The sequence below is a fragment of the Stegostoma tigrinum genome, chromosome 10 (assembly GCF_030684315.1).
Source record: "Stegostoma tigrinum isolate sSteTig4 chromosome 10, sSteTig4.hap1, whole genome shotgun sequence".
Lineage (NCBI taxonomy): Eukaryota > Metazoa > Chordata > Chondrichthyes > Orectolobiformes > Stegostomatidae > Stegostoma > Stegostoma tigrinum.
Window position 1 is genome coordinate 29,512,633 of NC_081363.1, and position 23,649 is coordinate 29,536,281.

General features: G+C 44.0%; 1 protein-coding gene across 1 annotated transcript in view; it reads right to left on the reverse strand.

The window, feature by feature from the left end:
• Positions 1-2,189: 2,189 nt before the first annotated feature.
• prkcha (protein kinase C, eta, a) overlaps positions 2,190-23,649 on the reverse strand; it is a 239,013-nt gene continuing 217,553 nt past the window's right edge. The window contains exon 15 of the transcript XR_007248298.2: positions 2,190-2,273. The gene's annotated coding sequence lies outside the window, so the exon portion shown is untranslated. The remainder of the gene's footprint in view (positions 2,274-23,649) is intronic.

Below are 23,649 nucleotides of genomic sequence, written 5' to 3' on the forward strand. Positions count from 1 at the left end.
CACTTTGGCCCCCCATGTTGGCACTTTTAGGGAGCTGTGGACCTGCACATTCAGACCCACCTATATGTTAACATTCCTAAAGGTTCTGCCATTTATAGTACAATTCACACCTAAATTTGACCCTCCAAATGCATCACCTTACATTTGTCTGAATTAAACGGAATCTGCAATATCAGCAGCAGATGAGCTGATACAAGAGTGAAACAATGTTGGTTTGCATTTATGTTTGGCAAATATGCAACTTACAACAAGATAATCGTGGCAGGACATCCAAGGAGGGTGGGCGACAGTATGGAGCTACAAAAATTCCGAAGTCGATTTATTGCAATCTCACGCTTGCGGCAGCAGCCACAGCTCTTAAATTGCACTTCAAATGGCTTTTAATCCCCTTTACAGTTTTACTTCGAAGGCAAAACAATTCTGTTCTCGTAATGCTCTGTGACAATGGAGATTACACTGTGGTAATAACCTTATAGAAGCTTTGTGGCAATTTCAGCAGCACTGTCATTTTTATTATTTGATTGATTCCATAGTATTAAAATAAATGAGTGGTCAGGAACTCTGTCATAAAGGTGCAATTTAATCATGAAAAATTACATGATGTGTTTGGAATATTTGTGATTTGGCCTGGAGTTTATATCACCATCCAGCTCCCTATTCGAGTCTCATAATTCAGGGTCAACCATCTGACCTTCAGTGCTTAATTAAAGCCCTGCTCCAAATTTTCATTCTGCCCTCATATGTACCATAGCAGAACATGCCTCACTGCTCTCAGGACAGAAAAACTGGCACTTCCATTGATCTTCACAGTTGCTTTATTCTCACACAATGCTCTGAATTGAGGATCCATTTCCCATTTCCCCCCTCCCTAGCCATCAGCTGTTTCTGCAGTCACGCTGCTTTTGTTATTGCAGTGGAAGAGGAAATAAAAGGATGAGCATTTGTTCAAATAATATGATCAGAAATTTGTAATCAACCTCCTGGTGGGGCTTAGGAAATAGCAGGAATTAGACTTGCCCACTTGATTGTTCTGTTTAACCACCTCTGCATTACTTCCTACCACTAGCCCCAAAATAGAGGCAAACATTTGCTAACCAGACTCATATATTGCACTAGCATTGGAATGCCTGGCTCCTGAAATTCATACTGCTCTGTGTGTCTGCAGTTTAACGACTACTCTTATGCTCTGAAGGAAAGAGGAAACCATGATCAGTGGTTCTCAAAGACAGATAAAGGGTATGTGCTCAAGCACATAATCAACTGACGTTCAGAGGTCTTTGACTCTTTCAACTTTTTCTCAAATGGATACTTGTTTGACAACTTACTCAATGTGAACTTTCTAGATAAACAGTCTGCTTGATAACAATCTGTTATGACCAGAAGGTTCCCCAGTTTGTTATAGTTCCAGCCACCTCCCAAGTGAGGAGAGGTGAACTTACTTTCCTTGCTAATTCACCCACCCCTCTTGGTAGTCTGCAAGAAGGTGAATTAAAAAGGATTCTTTCCTTTGTTGACGTCTTTCTCCCAGAACAAATTAATTTAAGTTTTTAAAGGAGCCACTTTAACCAGGGTTATCCTGAATTCATGAAATAATGAATTTATTAATCACTAAACATGAAAAGAAATAATAATACAACATTCATACACACAAATTAGAAATAGAAGCATGTCCAAAAAAGATAAAAATTTATAAACGTGTACAGTTCAGTCTCTGAGTTCTGTGAAGAGCAGAAAATGTGATGTTCCATCTGTTATATTGTGTCAGACTGGTTCCATTCATGTTGGTGGATGAGCAGTTGGTTTTGAGATGCTTGTTCTTACAAGTTAGTTGAAACGTTCCTTTTGACTGCAGTTTCACTTCTTTTCTGACTTCAGCATAGAGCCTGAGACTTCCTGTGCTTTTACCTACAGCGTAGGGATGACACAGGATTTCCTCAGTGGTGAACCTCACAGCAGACACCTTCACCCACTAGCACAAACAGGTCAGAGTTGAAACTGGGTTTGGGAAATAATCCGCAAGAGATGACTTGTTTTTGCTGAAGTTGTTGGCGGGGGGGGGGGGGGGGGGGGGGTGGCGGGCGTCGGTGGTATTCAGCCTCTTGCTGTTCCTGTCGGCACAGGATATCACAACCCAGTTTACTTTGACTTCCATCCCTCCCTTTGATGAGTTGGTGTTTGAGATGCCTCTAGCAAGGTTAGTTGTGACAGTCTGGATTCCTTTCCAGACAGCCCTAAATTCACAGTAATCTTTTGGCTTTATGACCTCTTTTTTTCTAAAAAAAACATGTTGAAAAGTTTAATATGTCATAAGTAATTTGTGGTTCAGATCCATTGTCTTATCACCTCTTGTTTAATTTGAATAGAAGCTTGTTTGGCTGCAGAACTTGTAATACCTTGATCACCATGCTCTCTATCACAACTGTTAAAACTTACTTACTCCATGAAATGAGTTTCCATTTCCTGAACTCTGAGGCCAAATCATGCCATACTTCCAGTATTTGGTATCTGGTAGACAATAATTCCCAGATGTTTGAAATTCTCATGAATACACATTTGTAGAAGCAGCTCAAAGTAACTGAAATGACATGCACCATAAATGATCAAGGGAAAATAACAATGTACCAGGACTTACCTGGTTTCCATTTCCTTCACAACCTCCAGTGATCTCTGCCAGGGTCACCCAGCATTAGTTCCAATCTCCACACCACCCCACCACCAGTATCGCCCCAATTCTTCCCTCTGATCATTTCATTCTCCCACAAATAATTGCTCCCACTTTCCACCCAGTGATCTCCCTCACTTTCCACTGTGATCTTCCCCAAACTGTGCCCTATGATCTACCCAGTAATCTCCTCAAATTTCCCCATGATGTCCCTCACTGTCCCCCAATGATCCCCCAGTCACCCCTGTGATCTAGTGATCTCCCCCAATGTCCATCAATGATCTCCTTGACTGCCCCCCCCAAAGATCTCCCCACCCTCCACTCCAGTGATCACCCCATTTTCCCTAGGGATCTACCCAATTTTCCCCACAGTGATCTCCCCAATTCCCCCCTTCTGATCTTCCCATTGTCCCTCAATGATCTCCCCACTCTGCCCCAGTGATTGCCTCCACTACCCCCCTCAGTGCTCACCCCATTCTCCCCACTGTGCCCCCAGTGACCTCCCTCACTCTGCCCCCAGTGATCCCCCTCACTCTTGCATCCAATGATCTCCTGAACTCATTCCCCCCAGGGATGTCACCAACTCTCCAGCTACCCAGTGATTTTCTCCCACCCCAATTCTCCCACCCTCAGTTGGTGGCATAAAGATTCACAATGTTATTTTAGCACACAGTTATATGACACATCAGTTGAAACATTATTGTAATCAAAATTATGGATTCAACAACAAAGTGTTCTTAAGAGAAAGAAAAGGGAACTTCATTACTCAACAGCCTTAACAAAATGCTACATCAAACACATACACACAATCACAGGTATCTTGTTTAAGAAAGAGACAATGTGTACTGCAAAAACGGATGACCAAAAATCAGTTGTTTAAAATAAAAGCTCTTACTGTCCCTGAAATGCTATGATTTAACCTAAGACCACAGTTATTTAATCAATGTCTTGTACCCTCAACAGTGGTGAAATTTGTAGATATCTTTGAGTTCTCGATGAAAGAATGTTTCTCTAATTCGCTTTATCATCAGGTCCTGTTTTTTGAGTGGCTGAGGGAAACAGGGACAGAGAGAGCAAGCCTTCCAATTCTACTGATGCAAATCTATTTTGTTTCTCTCTCTGTTCAAAAGCTGAAATACAATTCAATCGCATGTTCCCATGTCTGGCTGTGTTGATTACTTTTTAGCTATATAATCTGCTGGAACTTTCATCCAAATGTACAGAATTTCAGGAAAAGTATGCATTAACCAAAAAGAAAATCAATGTAATTTGAATGCCTTTTTATAAAGATGGTAATTCTAGCCCAGATTGATTCTTTTTTATTAATGGTTTTATGAACTTGATTCAGCTTGGGTCAAGTGACCATTGCAGCCATCTTTTCCTTCCTTAAAACCTTTTTAATCCATGAAAGTATTAAAGTTAGACAATGGAAGTTGAAAATGCGTCATCTATTCATTAGAGAGAAGAAGGTTAAGAGGTGACTTAATAGAGACATATAAGATGATCAGAGGATTAGATAGGATGGACAGTGAAAGCCTTTTTCCCCGGATGGTGATGGCCAGCATGAGGGGATATAGCTTTAAACTGAGGGGTGATAGATATAGGACAGATGTCAGAGATAGGTTCTTTATACAGAGAGTAGTAAGAGCGTGGAATGCCCTGCCTGCAACAGTAGTAGACTCGTCAACTTTAAGGGCATTTAAATGGTCATTGGATAAACATATGGAAGATAATGGAATAGTGTAGGTTAGACGGGCTTCAGTTTGGTTTCACAGATTGGCGCAACATCGGGGGCCAAAGGGCCTGTACAGCACTGTAATGTTCCATGTTCTGTGTTCTATTTTCTCACTTTCATAGAATTGTTGAATTAGAATCATGACTTGAACTCATTGGGCAGGACAGGGCAATTTTCAGCATGGCTAATCCACCTAACCTGCGCATCTTTGGACTGTAGGAAGAATCCAGAGGAAATCCACACAGACACAGAGAGAATGTACAAACTCCATACATACAGTCACCCAAGGCTGGATTTGCACCTTGGCCCCTGGTGTGTGAGGCAGCAGTGCTAACTACTGATCCATCATGCTGCTTATTTCTTGTTTTTAAAATGGTCTGGCAGTCCCTGTTAAGTGGCAAGAGCAAGCATAGCTTCTCTATTTGGCAGTGGTTTGTCTTTCCTGTTGTGCAATATAAGTTACCCTAACTACTGTTTGAATACTTCATAACACTTCTTCTTCCAACATTTAAGAATGAGAACATTGTATGCACTGATAGACATAATGGAAAAATGTAGCAGGCACTTAGGATTGCAACACAGTAAAGCATCTGGGAAAGTTAGTTTCTGAGGCTTCATTCATGGTCACATCAGGGATCCACAAACTGAGTTCTCCTATGATCATTATCAGTTTGGGAGAAATCCTGGCACAGATCCTTTTTACACACCCAGCTCTGATGAAGGGTCTAGGCCCGAAACGTCAGCTTTTGTGCTCCTGAGATGCTGCTTGGCCTGCTGTGTTCATCCAGCCTCACATTTTATTATCTTTTAACACACCTGTTGCTTTTCAACCTTCAGTGTCTGCAATAGCACATACACTTGCTAAATGCTGAAGTAGGCTTCGCCACAATATCTAAAGTGACGGAGGCTGCATTACAATATGTATCCCCCTGCTCCCCGACAACTTCCCCTCTACCACCACACCCGCCCCGGCCTCCCCACCCAAACAATGTGTTATAATGCAGGGTTTAAGTGCTAAAAGAGCACTGGATATCACCCATCCTTGAAACAGTGTGCATTTCCTTGTAAGATACATAGTCCAAAAACAGAGTCAACCCTTACCTCCTGAGAAGTGTGATTGCTTGAATAATTAACATAGAGCTGCACAGAAAGTGACTGTTAGTATGAGGCAGGAGTAAAGATACAGTCCTATTACAAAGCATTCACATGATCTCATTAAAATGCTAACTCTTGGTTTCACTCATCAACACAAGGGTTGAGGGATGTCTAAAATTTGCTGCTTTCTAGGATGTGTCTTGGATATGAGCGATGCTTCTCTGGTAGGGGAAGGGAGGAAGAGGTCGACGAGTCATTCAGTGGAGATGCTGCATGCCTCACAATTGGCTTTAATGGGGTAACACAGTGTGGAGGTGCTCCCTCTCTGGGTCCAGCAGGCTGGGTCAGGAGATATTGCCACAGGAAAGAGGACAGCCCTCCTCCCCAACAGTCTGTTTACCAGGTTCCTTTCACGAAGGTAGGGTGCCCTTAATGGTGATGGTTAAGCACCACAAGGCGAAGGGCTATCCCTAGTTTGCTGCATTTGAAGTGGTGCTTAGTGGGGGTTTAAATATGGTATCAGTGAGCATGAACATCGGAAAGTCTCAGCAGCAGTGGGCACTTCCACATCTGCTGCTGCAGAAGGGCACAATGGAACCGAGTGCATAAACAACAAGGTGAGCAACTGAAGATTATGGGAAAGAGTCACCATGTTCAGAAACAAAGGCTCCATGAATCTCCCTGAAAACAACAAGCCAAAAATGGGAAGAATCACCCAGTGTCAATGTGCAGGTTGTTTGTAAAGGGATAACAATTGCAACACTGGAACCTATTCTCATCCCCATCTCAGATCTATATTACCACATTATTGATCCCTAAGTCATGGATTCATTTCTAATTTTTACAACTCGACGCTATGCTTTCATTGTATTAACCAACTCAGTTAGAGTGAAGGCTTATTTCACTGAACATTGGCCTGTAAACTGAATAACCATTTGTCGTACCCATGTTCCAAAATTTCTGTTCAGGGATTCTCGACTGCATATTCCAGAAAATACTTGATCCAATGGGAACTTTGCAAAGTGCTGATTTTTAAAAAAATGATTTTGTCAGTCTCCTGAATCTATCATCCTATGGCTGGGTCTCACAAGTGGACAGCAGAGTTTGTGAGTTCAACTCCTTTGTAACTTATAACCATGAATGGAATGTAGAAACATGAAGGATGGTCCATAAATATACACATTCCAGCAGGAAACTCTGGGTCATCATTAGAGATGCCACGTTTAATTCCTTTCCCAGCCCAGACTCCCTGAAGCTGACTATCACGCTCCTTGACTGATGAGATCAGCTAACAGCACCCATTAAAAAAAACCACACAGGCTCAGCCTAGGCATCTGTGACTCAGCTAGCATTTGTACAACACACTTAATCAGCCATGGGCAGGGTTTCAAAATAATGTTTTAAAAATTATATCATTTCTTTGAGACACTAGCAATGACTTACATTGTATCATTCTAAAAAGCTTTCCTCAGATGTTCCAGTGCCGAAGTTATCTCTAAAAATATTCTCTTCTTAAAGCAGTGTGTATTGTTAGGGAGGTGAAATAATGAGCAGCATAACTAATGATTATAACTCTTTTAGGCCTGTGTAAGCAGCACGTTCAGTGTAACACTAGCATTAAACAAGGACGTTTGCCTACCAAGCTTACTTTGTTTGATCAGGAAACAACGATAAGCTTCCTTTACAGCGTCTTCAAAATCCTCTAACGTCACTTGAGACAAACAATCATTGTTGCTAAATTACTGTGATAATTTGCGTCTTCTCATGTTCTGACCCTGGGAAACAGCAGCATGAAATTGTGTTATTTAGTGTGGGAATACATAGCACCAGTGAGATGGACAAAGATGTTCCTTCTCATTAAACTTCATGTTTTGCTGTTAACGCGGGCTGACGGTTACTTGACGATGTGGCTGGAGTTGAGTTACTCCCTAAAGGTGGGGAAAGCAGTCATTAAACAGACTGGTTTTACAAGTCATTGCTGTTTTTATTTCATTGTATTCAGGGCTCGAGGTAATTCACTTTTTCTGGTTTGCCATGATTCATTTTGTCTCTTGTGTTGCAACTGGATTCCAAAGGAATTCACTTATATCCTATCCTGGTTGCATAGGTATTGCATACACTGAGCCTCTGGCTACCCTCGCTATGTTGAAATCCCGATTCACTGCACAATATTTTATATTCAATTGGATCCTTCACAAGATCTTGAAGTAATGTTGTGCACTTTTGTTTCCTTTCCCTCTTGTTGACAAGGGCATTTGTGGGCGTGTTCCCTGCATGTGTCAGAAACCAATGATTTGGTGCTATGCTGGATTTCAATACCTGTTGCTGTGATGCCAATCTTCCCAATCTGGACCATGTAGGTCCATTCAATCATTTTGTTTGTCTCTGCACAAGCATTGAGCTACAAGACGGGCCCTACATCCACCTTTCAGCGAGTTTGATTTTGGAGCAACTTCTGCAAAGTTTCTCCAAGTTCTCAGCAGTGTTTCTAAAACAATTGTGGAGACATCATTCATTTGGCGGGGAAGTTGCTGCATTGTCCTAGGGTGGGCAAAGAATTCAGGGATAAAAGTAAAGTATTTCAGGCACTAGAAACCTGTTTTTTTCTATTCATTTGTGTCTGAGCCAGCATTTCTTGGCCATCCCCAGTTGCCCCTGAGAAGGTGATGGTGAGCTGCCTTCTTGAATCGCTGCAGTGCACCTGCTGTGGGTTGACCCACAATGTCATTAGGGAGGGAATTCCAGGATTTTGACCCAGCGTCGGTGAAGGAATGGTGATATATTTCCAAGTCAGGATGGTGAGTGTCTTGGGGGTGAACCTGAATGTGGTGATGTTCCCATGTGTCTGCTGCCTTGTCCTTATAGATGGAAGTGGTTGTGGGTTTGGAAGGTGCTGTCTGAGGATCTTTGGTGAATTTCTGCGGTGCGTCCTGTAGGTAGTCCACGCTGCTGCTGCTGAGCGTCGGTGATGGAGGGAGTGGATGCTTGTGGATGTAATAACAAGCAAGTGGGCTACTTTGTCCTGGATGGTGTCAAGCTTCTTGAGTGTTGTTGGACCTGCGCTCATCCAGGCAAGTGGGGAGTATTCGGACTTATGCCTTGTAGATGGTGGACAGGCCTTGAGGAGTCAAGAGGTGTGTTACTCACAGCAATATTCCTGGCTTCTGACCTGCTTTTGTATCCACTGTGTTAATGTGATGAGCCCAGTAGAGTTTCTGGTCAGTGGTAACCCCCAGGGTGTTGACAGTGGCGGATTCAGAGATGGTAACATCATTCAACATCAAGGGACGGTGGTTAGATCGTGTTTTATTGGTGAAGATCATAGCCTGGTATTTTTGTGGCGCAAATGTCACTTGCCGCTTGTCAGCCTCAGTCTGGATATTGTCCAGATCTTGTTGCATTTGAACATGGGCTACTTCAGTATCTGAGGAGTCATGAATGGTGCTGATAATTGTGCAATCATTGATGAACATCTCCACTTCTGACCATATGATGGAGGTAAAGTCATTGATGAAGCAGCTGAAGATCGTTGGGCCGAGGACCCTACGTTGAGGAATTCCTGCAGAGATGTCTTGGAGCTGAGACGATTGATTTCCAACAATCACGACCATCTTCCTATGTGTCAGGTATGACTCCAACAACCGCAGAGTTTGCCACTGATATCCATTGATTCCAGTTTTGCTAGGGCTCCTTGATGCCATACTCAGTTTAATACAGCCTTGACGTCAAAGGCTGTCACTCTCACTTCACTCTGGGGTTCAGCTCTTATGTCCATGTTTAAACCAAGGCTGTAATGAGGTCGGGAGCTGATTGGCCCTGGTGGAGCTTAATCTGGGCGTCACTGAGCAAGTTAAACAAGAGGGCAAGGATACCTTCTGCTGATTACCATGTACCTTCCTCCCTCAGCTGATGAATCAGTACTCCTCCATGTTGACAACACTTGGAGGAAGCCCTGAGGATGGCAAGGGCACAAAATGCATTCTAGGTGGGTGACTTCAATGAGTGACTTGGTAGCAGTACTACTGATCACTAACCTGAAGCCATGAGAGTTACTGGGGTCTGGAGTCAATGCTGACGATTCCCAGAGCAACTGCCTCCCGATTGTATACCACCACCTCTGCTGTGTCTGTCCTGCCAGTGGGACAGGACATATTCAGGGATGGTGACGGTGGTGGCTGGAACATTGTCTGTAAGGTATGATTCTGTGAGTATGACGATATCAGGCTGTTTCTTAACTAGCCTGTGAGACAGCTCTCCCAGTGTTGGCACTAGCTCCCAGATGTTCGTGAGGAGGACTTTGTTGGGTCAACAGGAATATTTCTTCCTTTATCTTTTCTGGTGCCTAGGTCGATGCCAGATTATCTATCCGGTTTCATTTCTTTGTGACTTTGTAGCGATTGGTACAATTGAGTAGCTAGCTAGGGCATTTCAGAAGGCAATTGAGAATCAACCACATTGCTAAGAGTCTGGAGTCACACGTAGGCCAGACCAGGTGAGGGTGGCAGATTTTCTACCCTGAGGGACATTCGTGACCCAGATGGGTTTTTCCGACAATCAGCAATGATTTCCTGGTGATCAGTAGATTCTTAATTTCAGAGATAATGGGAACTGCAGATGCTGGAGAATCCAAGACAACAAAATGTGAGGCTGGATGAACACAGCAGGCCAAGCAGCATCTCAGGAGCACAAAAGCTGACGTTTTGGGCCTAGACCCTTCATCAGAGAGGGGGATGGGGTGAGGGTTCTGGAATAAATAGGGAGAGAGGGGGAGGAGGACCGAAGATGGAGAGAAAAGAAGATAGGTGGAGAGAGTATAGGTGGGGAGGTAGGGAGGGGATAGGTCAGACCAGGGAAGACGGACAAGTCAAGAAGGTGGGATGAGGTTAGTAGGTAGATGGAGGTGCGGCTTGGGGTGGGAGGAAGGGATGGGTGAGAGGAAGAACAGGTTAGGGAGGCGGAGACAGGTTGGACTGGTTTTGGGATGCAGTGGGTGGAGTGGAGGAGCTGGGCTGGTTGTGTGGTGCAGTGGGGGGAGATGTGCAGGTGAACCTCTGCTTAATGTGGACTGTCATCTTGGGGCCTGGGATAGGGGTAAGGGGTGAGGTGTGGGGGCAAGTGTAGCATTTCCTGCGGTTGCAGGGGAAGGTGTCGGGTGTGGTGGGGTTGGAGGGCAGTGTGGAGCGAACAAGGGAGTCACGGAGAGAGTGGTCTCTCCGGAAAGCAGACAGGGGTAGGGATGGAAAAATGTCTTGGGTGGTATCTGCCAATGTGGTATACTGCATCCACTGTACCCGGTGTGGCTTCCTCTACATTGGGGAAACCAAGCGGAGGCTTGGAGACCGCTTTGCAGAACACCTCCGCTCAGTTCGCAACAAACTACTGCACCTCCCAGTCGCAAACCATTTCCACTCCCCCTCCCATTCTTTAGATGACATGTCCATCATGGGCCTCCTGCAGTGCCACAATGATGCCACCCGAAGGTTGCAGGAACAGCAACTCATATTCCGCCTGGGAACCCTGCAGTCTAATGGTATCAATGTGGACTTCACCAGTTTCAAAATCTCCCCTTCCCCAACTGCATCCCTAAACCAGCCCAGTTCGTCCCCTCCCCCCACTGCATCACACAACCAGCCCAGCTCCTCCACTCCACCCACTGCATCCCAAAACCAGTCCAATCTGTCTCCGCCTCCCTAACCTGTTCTTCCTCTCACCCATCCCTTCCTCCCACCCCAAGCCGCACCCCCATCTACCTACTAACCTCATCCCACCTCCTTGACCTGTCCGTCTTCCCTGGACTGACCTATCCCCTCCCTACCTCCCCACCTATACTCTCTCCACCTATCTCCTTTTCACTCCATCTTCAGTCCGCCTCCCCCCTCTCCCTATTTATTCCAGAACCCTCACCCCATCTCCCTCTCTGATGAAGGGTCTAGGCCCAAAACGTCAGCTTTTGTGCTCCTGAGATGCTGCTTGGCCTGCTGTGTTCATCCAGCCTCACATTTTGTTGTCTTAATTTCAGACTTCTGTTTTTTAATCGAATTCAAATTCCACCATCTGCTGTGGTGGGATTTGAACCCGGGGCCCTGGAACATTAGCTGGGCTTCTGGATTGATAGTCTAGCAATAATACCATAAGGTCAGCGAACGTGCTGGAGAAACTCTGCAGGTCTGTCACCGTCTGTGGAGAAGGAAACAGAATTAAAGCTTCATGTTTTCTTCGGGGCCCAAAGGATTTGGTTGCATTCAAAGGAAGTTCTAATGGTAATTTTTATAATTCATTTGCGGGATGTGGGTGTCGCTGGCTGGCCAGCATTTCTTGCCCATCCCTAGGATTGGATTCCTTGAATCAAATCAACAACTACAAAGTTGAGAATCAAGCTGACTGGTTCAATCCCATTCCATGTTTCAAATAAAAGCACTGTACGTATATTTTTAGATCAAAGGCAAGAGAATGTTGCATTAAAGAGGTGCCACTCAAGACTCCTACCTTGGAGTTCTGAGGAAGGGCCTCTGCACCCGAAATGTTAACTCTGTTTTCTCCTTCACAGATGCTGCCAGGCCTGATGACCTGTTCCAGCAACTTTGTTTTTGCTCCTACCTTGGAAAAGCTTATTCATAAATTCTTGGATGCCAAGTATTTTTCCATGCTCAATGCCAAGAATGAACATTTGTCAATACATTCCCTGGAGTGATAGCAATTGACAATTTTTAGAATATCTTTCATTACATGTTCTTTCCTCAGGTTACCATTTGGATTATGTGTCAGATGTGATGTATTCCAACAACATGTTGATTGCATTATTGAGAATCTACCAGGTTGTCTCTGTTTGGTAGAGTTTGAAAGACCTCAACATGAACATGACAGAAACCTCATTAAACTTATAACAAGAGCAAGGAAGTGTGCTTGTCTGTTCATCACTAAGATGTGTGAAATTTGCATGAATAATTCAATTTCTTCAAATTCATCAACTTGTCAAATGGCATCAGTCTTGATCTTTAAAGATATACAGAAGAAACCTATAGCATGAGACAGATGTAACTGGCAAAGATAGCTTGATTTCTTAAATCTTTTATCCCCCTGTATTCCAAACTTTGTGACCCTAAAGTCTTCACTCTTCTAGATCTTTTCTAGAAAGACACATGATGTATTTGCAAGAAGAGTACTAGCATATGTTTAAGTCTCTCAAAAATGTTTAGCATTTAGCAAGTGTGTACTTTAATATTTTGATCCTCCGATGTTTACAATATTGGAAATAAATGCATCTCAGAAAGGCTTCGGAATATGGTATAACAGAATGCCAAACTTATTGTGTTTGACTCTAACAATCATTGTGGGGCCAGTTAGTTCAGTTGGCCAGATAGCTGGTTTGAGCCTTAGAGTAAACACAACAGCCTGGGATCAATTCCTGCACCAACTGAGGTGTCAATGAAGGGCTCTTATTTTCAACCTCTCCCCTCAGGCTAAACCACCACCAGTCATGTCTCTCTAAGGCCAGAGCAGTGCTGTAGTTTGGTAGGAATATGCTGACTCTACCTTTACCTTCCTGCAAACTACTCCAATATTGAAAGAAAAGCTCCTGTCTTTGGAATGCACACCTAGTTGGCAAACATTTCATTGCTCTTACTGACTACAAACCATCAAAAATGATCTGTTAAAAGTCATTGACATGAGGTAACCTCTGTGACTCCAATGACCACTTCTGAAAAATCAGGGGTACAATTTAGAAGTACAAAACAAAACCAGGTCCCAAATGACCACTTACTAATACTCTTTTACTGATTCCAAATCCTGCTAAGACCTAAAATACTCCTGTTGATCTATAAGTGAGTATTAATGAATCTGTGGTTAAAAGATAGTTTCATGGTCAATCTTAGGCATCTTGGCTACAGTCAAGCATAGTAGATTCAGCAAGATATGTCAGATGATGGTCAATTAAAACAGGTCAAAAGGATTATCATCAACGTTGGCCTGAACAGATTCAATAGGTCCTTAAGCAGACACATTCCTCCTGGCCATTCTGAGTTGAATTAGGACTCTTCCAAAGTGTGTCATTACAGTATGGAGCTGGAGGAAGACAGCACATCAAGCAGCATCAGTGGAACAGGAAAGTCAATGTTTCACGTTTACACCCTTCTTCAGGACAGATGAAGAGCGTAAACCCTAAACATCGACTTTCCTACTCCTATGAAGCTGCCTGCCTGCTGTGTTCCTCCAACTCCACACTGTATTGACTCTGACTCCAGCAACTTAATTTTTAGACGTAAACAAGTCATTATTCCACAAGCTCTACATTGAGACCATATGGACATTGACCACATGAGTGCAGGAAAAGAGGTCAGATTGCTGCATGAATCCATATATATTGTCCTTACATCAATAAGCACACCAAACAACTGGCCAAATCATGTGCCATATGTCACCTCTATCAACCTCAACAACTAAGAGAATCTCTTACTGCACACCATATTCCTTTTGAGTTATGGTGCAAGATTGCAACTGATATGTTCCACATCCAAATATGTGATTACATACTGGACACCAACTACTTCAGTAACCTCCCTTTCTTGTGATAAATCAAAGCTACCACTAAAGCTGTTGATGCATCGACTGCCATATTCAGTACTTGCAATGTTCCTCAACAAATTGTGTCAGATAGTGGGCTGTGGTACAGGCCGTCTCTGAGTTACGACTGCATTCCGTTGTTGAGTACGTTCACAAATCAATTTGTACACAGATTGTAACACAATACAGGACAACATAAAAGACCTACAAAAACAGAAATTGCTGGAAAAAGCCGAGCATTTCGGAAGAAGGGTTGTTGGACCTGAAATGTTAACTCTGACTTCTCTCCACAGACACTGCCAGACCTGCTGAGTTTTTCCAGAAACTCATGTTTTGTTTCTGATTTTCTGCATCTGCAGTTCTTGCAGTTTGACAAGATGGATTAGAGTTTATAAGAAAAAGTCAGATAAGCCTTATACAGACGGAACATCAATAAAAGAAAAAGTAATTTGAGAGAGAGATTTTTATTGAAAGACGAATTGTCTACCAGCTAGCAACAATTTCTTTGTATATCGGTTCAGAGTAAGAGGGCATTCAATATTTTTAATCAGAGATGTTTTGATGTACATCGGAGCTAGTAAGATTTGAACACGGATCTTCAGGCTTAGATGTAGGGACATAAATATTGTTCACATGAACCTTGTTGGATGCAGGTACAGGCATTTGTGAGCCAGTAACTAATGTAGAACCAGGAAGTCAACATTCAAATCTCACTTCAGATGTGAGTCCTGACTCAAAAAGTTTGACTTAAAAATATTCAAGGGCTTTCTCAGTTAGGTCTCTTGTGGTAGTGTCCCTACCGGTGGGCCAGAAGGTCCGGATACAAGCCTAACCTGGTCCAGAGGCGTGTAACAACATCGCTGAATGGGTTCATTAAAGAATTCTGAGTTATTTTAAACCTTTATTGTAATTGTTTTTATGAAGTGATGTTTATTTTAAATTTCAAATGAGTTCCTTTAATAGTTCTTCAGGTTGTGCAATGTAAGCATTCAAAGAACAAAAATCTTTAATGATGATTTTATAATTATGAAGAAATGTATTCTTCAAACATCTCTTTTGGTCTTTGGGGATTATGGGTTTTGCTGGCTGGGACAGCAACTATTTCTACTCTCTGAATGCGCTTGAGAAAGTGGTGGTGAGCTGTCTTCTTGAATTGCTGCTGTTCATCTGGTGTAGCTACACTCACACTGCTGTTAGAAGGGGAATTCCAGGGCTTTTGCAAATGCCTACTTTTAAATTTTGGAAGCAAAAGTGATTCAAGGCCAGAATGATTTGACTTGGAGAAAGTAGGGTCTGCAAGATGCATGCAACTCTAATGTCACCATGTGGAGTCACTTATGTTCAAAGGACATAATCAAATGTATCCATGCCACAGAGTTAATTGTTTGCATATTTTGTTGCAATGACCAGCTGAACATATTCCAAAGAAAATTATAGATCTCTTCGGAATATATTAGTCATATATCCATTCTAGTCCATGGCTATAATGTGAAGATATTATATGTCAAGGAATCATTTGAAGTAAATTAACATCCGAAATTCTGAGTTAAGGTTTCAGATTCAGTCTTAGTCTGTCCTGAATTAGTTGCTGTTAGTCAATGCAACAGCAAGGAAATTATGTTATCCTCAGTACTTCAGGATTAAGGAAAGGAAAATGGACCAGGTTTCCGTAACGTATGCTATCCAGTGAACCTGACTGGAAGTCTGGGGATGCTGAGTGTAAGCAAATTCAGATGTATCCATGTGGGCTTGTAAGTCAGATAACCATCCAATACTCACTATAAATGCACAACATGTGTTAGGTAGTTCATGCACTCAGATCCAGGTATAAAAGAGTTATAAGATTTCCATGTTTCCCCCGTGAATGGTCCAATACAGGAGTAATGTTAGTGCCGCTTTAAAGAATCCTTATGTTTTGTGCTGGGGACCAGTTGAAATATCTGCTTAAATGTCTACCGCTGCATTTCTAATAGTCTAGCCTTTAACCTAATTTACGAGTTCACTTCATCTTGCCTTGCTTTCATGATTACTAATTTTCACATTTTACCAGAAGCTTTTACATTTCCTTTCAGGCATCAAGGGCCACAAGATGCAATAACGCAGAGATCCCCTTTACCTGCTGGAACCTTCACCCTTCCCCTTCCCTCTGCCTCCATCTGCTCCCCCAACCTGACCTCCTGTCAGGTATTCACCATCCACATCCTAACCTTCCACTCAGCCGAGGTCTCAACTTTGTCCGTCTGTGGCCCCACCATAACAAATTTCAGGCACGACATGATATTGAACTCTTCATCCACCATCTTCACCTCAGTGCCCATTTCTTTGGACAAGAGTCCTCTCCTTATCCCACTTTTGCCCAGTTTCAGCATTTTCCCTCCACCCGGACACCTCCCTCGGGCTTTTTACCTGTACTCAAACTGTTCTTTGAGAACTGTTGACGTGACATCGGTTGCCTCAATTTCTCTGTCTCCCTTACCCAACCCAAACTATCTCCCTCCAAACTGACTGAACTCCATGTGCCAAGATCTAACCCTAACTTTGTTACTGAGCCTGCCAATAAGGGTGCTGCTGTTGTAGTCTGGTGTGCTGACTTCGACATTGCAGAGGCTGAGCGGCAGCTTTCAGATACCTTCTTCTACCTTCTCCAGGACCATGACCCACCATGGCACATCAAACTATTGCATCAAACATGGTTACTGACCTCATTTTATCTGGTAATCTACCCCTCCCTCCCCACTGCTTCTGAGGTGATCGTCCCCAAGTTCCACACAGCTCACTTGCACCTCCTTCCAAAAGTCCACAAACAGGGCCGAGGCAGACCCATTGTTTCATCCTGCTTCTGCCGCAGAGAACTCATCTCTTCCTATCTTGACTCAGTTTTTTCTCCCCTGGTCCAATCCCTGCCCACCTCCTATGCTTTACGCCAGTTTCAGAATTCTCAGTTTGCCGGTTCCAGCTGGCACCCCTTTACCATGGCGGTGCAATTCCTTTACACGTCCATTCCCCACTAGGTCTCAGGGCTTGCTGTCTTTTTCTACAGCAAAGGCCTGAACTGTCTCCACCCACCACCACCTCCTCCACTTGGCTAAGCCCATCCACCCCCTCAATAACTTCTCTTTTAACTCCTCTCATTTTCTTCCCGTCAAAGGGGTCACCATGGGGATACACATGGGCCCTAGTTACTCCTGTCTGTTTGTGGGGTATGTGGAACATTCCTTGTTCCAGTCCTATTCCGGCCCCCACCCACAACTCTTTCTCCGATACATCGATGATATCATCGGTGCTGCTTCCTTCGCTCACCCGAAACTGGAAAACTTCATCAATTTCGCCTCCAATTTCAACCCTGCCCTTACTTTCACCTGGTCTGTCTCTGACTTCTTCCTTCTTTTCCTTGACATCTCTCTTTCCATTTCTGGGAATAGATTGGCACCTAATATTCACAATAAACTCAAAGTCTCCCACAGCTACCTGGACTATATATCTTCGCACACTGCTTCCTGTGAAGACTCCACTCCATTCTCTCGGCTCCTCTGTCTCCATCATATACGTTCTGATGAGGCCAACTTCGACAAAGGGCTCTCCGAAATGCCCACCATCTTAACCAAGGATTCCTCAGCACAGTTGCTGACAGGGCCCTCAACCAGGTCCAGCCCATCTCCTGCACTTCCACCCTCACACATTCTCTGCCCTCCTGCAACATTGATAGGGTTCCCCTTGTCCTTACCTACCATTCCAGCAGCAACCACATCAGAAGATCATCAGACACCACTTCCGCCACCTCCAGCGAGATGCCATCACCAGATATATATTCTCCTCACCTCCCTTGTCTGTCTTCGGTAGGGACTGTTTCCTCTGGGACTCCCTGGAACTCCCTCTACTCCTCCTTCAATCCCAACACCACCTCATAGCCTCATGACACCTTCCCCTGCAACTGTTGTAGTTGTAACACCTGCCCATTTACTTCCTGCCTCTCAGTATCCAAGGGCCGAAACATATCTTCCAGGTGAAGCAGCATTTTTACCTGCACTTCACACAATCTAGTCTACTGTATCCAATGTTCACAATACAGTCTCCTCTACATTAGGATAACAAAATGTAGACGGGGTGACTGCTTGCTAAACAAAACCCTGAGCTTCCTGTTGCCTGCCACTTTAACACACCACCCTGTTCCCTGGCCAACATCTCTGTCTCTGGCTTGCCGCTGTGTTCCAGGGAAGTTCAACGCAAGCTTGAAGAACAATGACTCATTTTCTGCTTGGGGGCCCTGCAGTTCTCCGGACTCAGCAGTGAGTTCAATTATTTTAGGGCCTAGACTCTCCCATGTCCTAATCCCCAGCACCACATACCAAGCCTTGTTATCACATAGTCTACTGTTGCACACTATCTCTCTTTAGCAATTTATAGTCTCCATTAGCAGCTATCCACCATCCTAGCCAGACTGTTATCCGTTTTTTATTTGTCCAACTGTTTTTCTTTCTCTTTGGGCTCAATGCTCACCTATTTTTTGCTGCTTAGCCCATCCCCTACCCTATCTTCTGCATATAAACCAACATTTTACTATCCACCATTATTAACCTAACCAGATAAATAGAAAGCGGGACATAACACCAGCGCTTCACCGGAGGCTCATTGATGATGTTACCTAGAATGGTGACGAAACGTCTGAAAACTAACCTTCCAGCTCAGCGAGCAAACTCACATCCAGAACCTCAACCTGAGCTACAAATCTATGTTCTATGTTCTAGATACAGTCCAGTAAGAAAATAAAAATTCCTAAGAGAGAACTCACCGTCTGTAGTTAGTTTAAAAAAACAAGTTAAAGATAGTACCAAACTGAAAGAAAAAGCAAATAACTATCCAATTTACATCCAACCTACATAGTTCACTGGAAGTCCAGCCCCACACTTCACTCGGTTGTTACAAAAGGTCAACATGGTAAAATAAGTACAAAAAAATTCCCCAGTTTACCTGATTTTCAGACTAGGGCTGTTAGAAAACCTGGACCCGATGTTTGCACTTAACAAGAATTATTTTTTATTACACATAATTAAATTAAATTAGCTATAAACAAAGTTATAGAATATCTGAATATAACATTAGAAAGACAAATCCAAGCCCATTATAAATGCTTCCTTACACAGAAACACATATTTAGCTCACACACATAGTAACAAATAGGTTATGCTGAGGAAAACTGGGAGAAAGTTCAGTGATTCATATTAAAGGGTTGCTGATATGGTCCTTCAGCTAGTAGGAATGTGGCTTTTCATTCATCTTTCTCCCATTTCTTCCATTGGCATGCAAGAGGCACAGGGTGGATGATTTGCTTATAAAAGGTCTTGACTTATCAGTTAAGAGTCACAACTTACAACAACTGAAGGAACTGGTTTTCTTGAGGTTTAAAATTATGTTTGACTGCAGAGAACAGAGAGATAGCTCCCGAGCTGGTGGAGATCAAATGACTTTTCTCTGTCTCTTGTTCTCAGCCTCAAGCTGTTCAGTTACCTGAATATCAATCGGTTATTGACAGACAAAAGGCTTAAGTCATAAATAACTGGTTACTAGTTACTAGTTGCTAATGAACTGTCCTTCCCCCCTATCGTTTCAGTTGTCTCAGCAGCGGGAGTCCAGAGGAAGCATGAGGGCAGCCTGGGAAGGTAAGCTTTTTGACTATAAAAGTCTCTTACCTCGTGAGACTGCGGCATTTTTGCAGCAGCATCGGGAGCAGTGAGAGCACGGACCGGGGGCCGCCGGGAAGGTAAGTTAAACCTTTAAGAACTTACCTTGTGAATAGGCGGAGCACGCACTGAGCAGGAGTGGACACGGGACAGCTGACTAAGTGAGGTAATATATTTGGGCGGTTGCTTTACCTGAAAAATTACCTAGGTAGTGTCTCTCACCCATCCACCTCCTCCAACCAAAACAAAAGGTTCTGAGCGTCGATTTGGTAAGGCTACTAGTTTGTTTTTCAACAGTCTCTTTGGGAATTCAGAACAGTGGGAATGGATGTTAGGGCAATTGCATGCTCCTCCTGTTGAATGTGGGAGGTAAGGGTCACCACCAGTATCCCCACTGACTTCATCTGCGGGAAGTGCACCCAACTCCAGCCCCTCAGAAACCGCGTTAGGGAACTGGAGCTGGAGCTGGATGAACTTTGGATCATTTGGGAGACTGAGGAGTTACTTGAGAGGAGTTACAGGGAGGCACAGGAAAAAGGTAGATGGGGTACAGTCAGGGGACGGAAAGGGGACAGACAGACAGTGCATTGATACCCTGTGGCCATTCCCCTCAATAACAAGTATACCGTTTTGGATACTGTTGGGGGGGATGACTTACCAGGGAAAGCCATGGGGTACAGGTCTCTGGCACAGAGTTTGTCCCTGTTGCTCAGAAGAGAAGGGGTGAGAGGAGGAGAGCATTAGTCACTGGGGACTCCATAGTTAGGGGGACAGATAGGAGATTCAGTGGGAATGAGAGAGACGCGCAGTTGGTGTGTTGCCTCCCAGGTGCCAGGGTCCATGATGTCTCAGATCATGTTTTCAGGATCCTTAAGGGAGAGGGGGAGCAGCCCAAGTTATGGTCCACATAGGCACCAACGACATAGGTGGGAAAAGGGATGGGGATGTGAGGCAGAAATTAAAGGAGCTAGGGTGGAAGCTTAGCACTAGAACAAACAGAGTTGTTATCTCTGGTTTGTTACCCGTGCCACGTGCTAGCGAGGCGAGGAATAGGGAGCGAGAGCAGTTGAACACATGGCTACAGGGATGGTGCAGGAGGGAGGGATTCAGATACCTGGATAATTGGGGCTCATTCTGGGGAAGGTGGGACGTCTACAAAAGGGATGGTCTACACCTTAACCAGAGGGGCACCAATATCTTGGGGGGGGGGTGGGGTGGGTGGAATTTGCTATTGCTCTTCGGGAGGGTTTAAACTAATTCAGCAGGGGTATGGAAATCTGAATTGTAGCTCCAGTGTACAGGAGGTTGAGAGTAGTGAAGTCTCAAATAAGGTTTCAAGGTCGCAGGGGTGTACCGCCAGGCAGGGAGGTGGTTTGAAGTGTGTCTACGTCAATGCCAGGAGCATCCGGAATAAGGTGGGTGAACTTGCAGCATGGGTTGGTACCTGGGACTTTGATGTGGTAGCCATTTTGGAGACATGGATAGAGCAGGGAGAGGAATGGTTGTTGCAGGTTCCAGGGTTTAGATGTTTCAGTAAGATCAGGGAAGGTGGTAAAAGAGAGGGAAGTGTGAAATTGTTAGTCAAGGACAGTATTACGGTGGCAGAAAGGACGTTCGCTGAGGACTTGACTACTGAGGTAGTATGGGCTGAGGTTAGAAACAGGAAAGGAGAGGTCACCCTGTTGGGAGTTTTCTATCGGCCTCCAAAAAGTTCCAGAGATGTAGAGGAAAGGATTGCAAAGATGATTCAGGACAGCAGCAAAAGTAACAGGGCAGTTGTTATGGGGTCTTTAACTTTCCTAATATTGGCTGGAACCACTATAGTTTGAATACTTTAGATGGGTCAGTTTTTGTCCAATGTGTGTAAGAGGGTTTCCTGACACAGTATGTGGATAGGCCAACAAGAAGTGAGGCCACATTGGATTTGGTACTGGCTAATGAACCAGGCCAGGTATTAGAATTGGAGGTAGGTGAGCACTTTGGTGATAGTGACCATAATTTGGTTATGTTTACTTTAGCAATGGAAAGGGATATACCACAGGGAAAGAGTTATAGCTGGGGGAGAGGCAATTATCAGACAATTAGGCAAGATTTAGGATGCATAGGATGGGGATGGAAATTGCAGGGGCTGGGCACAATTGAAATGTGGATCTTGCTCAAGGAACAGCGACTGTGTGTCCTTGATAAGTATGTACCTGTCAGGCAGGGAGGAAGTGGTCAAGCAAGGGAACCGTGGTTTACTAAAGAAGTTGAATCTCTTGTCAAGAGGAAGAAGGAGGCTTATGTAAAGATGAGGCGTGAAGGGTCAGTTAGGGCGCTTGAGAGTTACAAGTTAGCCAGGCAGGACTGAAAGAGTGAGTTAAGAACAGCCAGGAGGGGACATGAGAAGTCTTTGGCAGGTAGGATCGAGGAAAACCCTAAAACTTTCTGTAGGTATGTCAGGAATAAAAAAATGATTAGAGTAAGATTGTGGCCAGTCAAGGACATTAGCGGGAAGTTGTGTGTGGAGTCCGAAGAGATAGGAGCTAAAGAGATAGAAGTGCTAAATGAATATTTTTCATCAGTATTCACACAGGAAAAAGACAATGTTGTTGAGAAGAATACTGAGATACAGGCTATTAGACTAGGCGGGATTGAGGTTCATAAGGAGGAAGTGTTAGCAGTTCTGGAAAGTGTGAAAACAGATAAGTCCCCTGGACCGGATGAGATTTATCCTAGGATTCTCTGGGAGGCTAGGGAGGAGAGTGCAGAGCCTTTGGCTTTGATCTTTATGTCGTCATTATCTGCAGGAATAGTGCCAGCAGACTGGAGGAGAGCAAATGTTGTCCCCTTGTTCAAGAAGGGGGGGTAAAGACAACCCTAGTAATTATAGACCAGTGAGCCTTACTTCGGTTCTGGGTAAAGTGTTGGAAAGGATTATAAGAGATAGGATTTATAATCATCTAGAAAGGAATAATTTGATTAAGGATAGTCAACACAGTTTTGTGAAAGGTAGGTCGTGCCTCACAAACCTTATTGAGTTCTTTGAGACGGTGACCAAACAGGTGGATGAGGGTAAAGTGGTTGATGTGGTGAATATGGATTTCAGTAAAGCGTTTGATAAGGTTCCCCACAGTAGGCAATTGCAGAAAATACAGAGGCCTGGGACTGAAGATGATTTAGTGGTTTGGATCAGAAATTGACTTGCTGTAAGAAGACAGAGGGTGATGGTTGATGGGAAATGTTCATCCTGGAGTTCACTTACTAGTGGTGTACCACAAGGATCTGTTTTGGGGCCAGTGCTGTTTGTCATTTTTATAAATGACCCGGATGAGGGCGTAGAAGGATGGGTTAGTAAATTTGTGGTGGAGTTGTGGATAGTGCGGAAGGATGTTGCACGTTTGAGAGGGACATAAATAAGCTGCCGAGCTGGGCTGAGAGGTGGCAAATGGAGTTTAATGCGGAAAAGTGTGAGGTGATTCACTTTGGAAGGAGTAACAGGAATATAGAGTACTGGGCTTTTGATATGCTAAGTGTGGATGAGCAGAGAGATCTTGATATCCATGTGCATAGATCCCTGAAAGTTGCCACCCAGGTTGATAAGGTTGTTAAGAAGGCATACGGTGTGTTAGGTTTTATTGGTAGAAGGATTGAGTTTCGGAGCCATGAGGTCATGTTGCAGCTGTACAAAACTCTGGTGCGGCCGCACTTGGAGTATTGTGTACAGTTCTGGTCGCCGCATTATAGGAAGGATGTGGAAGTATTGGAAAGGGTGCAGAGGAGATTTACCAGGATGTTGCCTGGTATGGAGGGAAGGTGTTATAAGGAAAGGCTGAGGGACTAGAAGTTGTTTTCATTAGAGAGAAGTTGGTTAAGAGGCGACTTAATAGAGACATTCAAGATGATCAGAGGATTAGATAGGTTCGACCGTGAGAGCC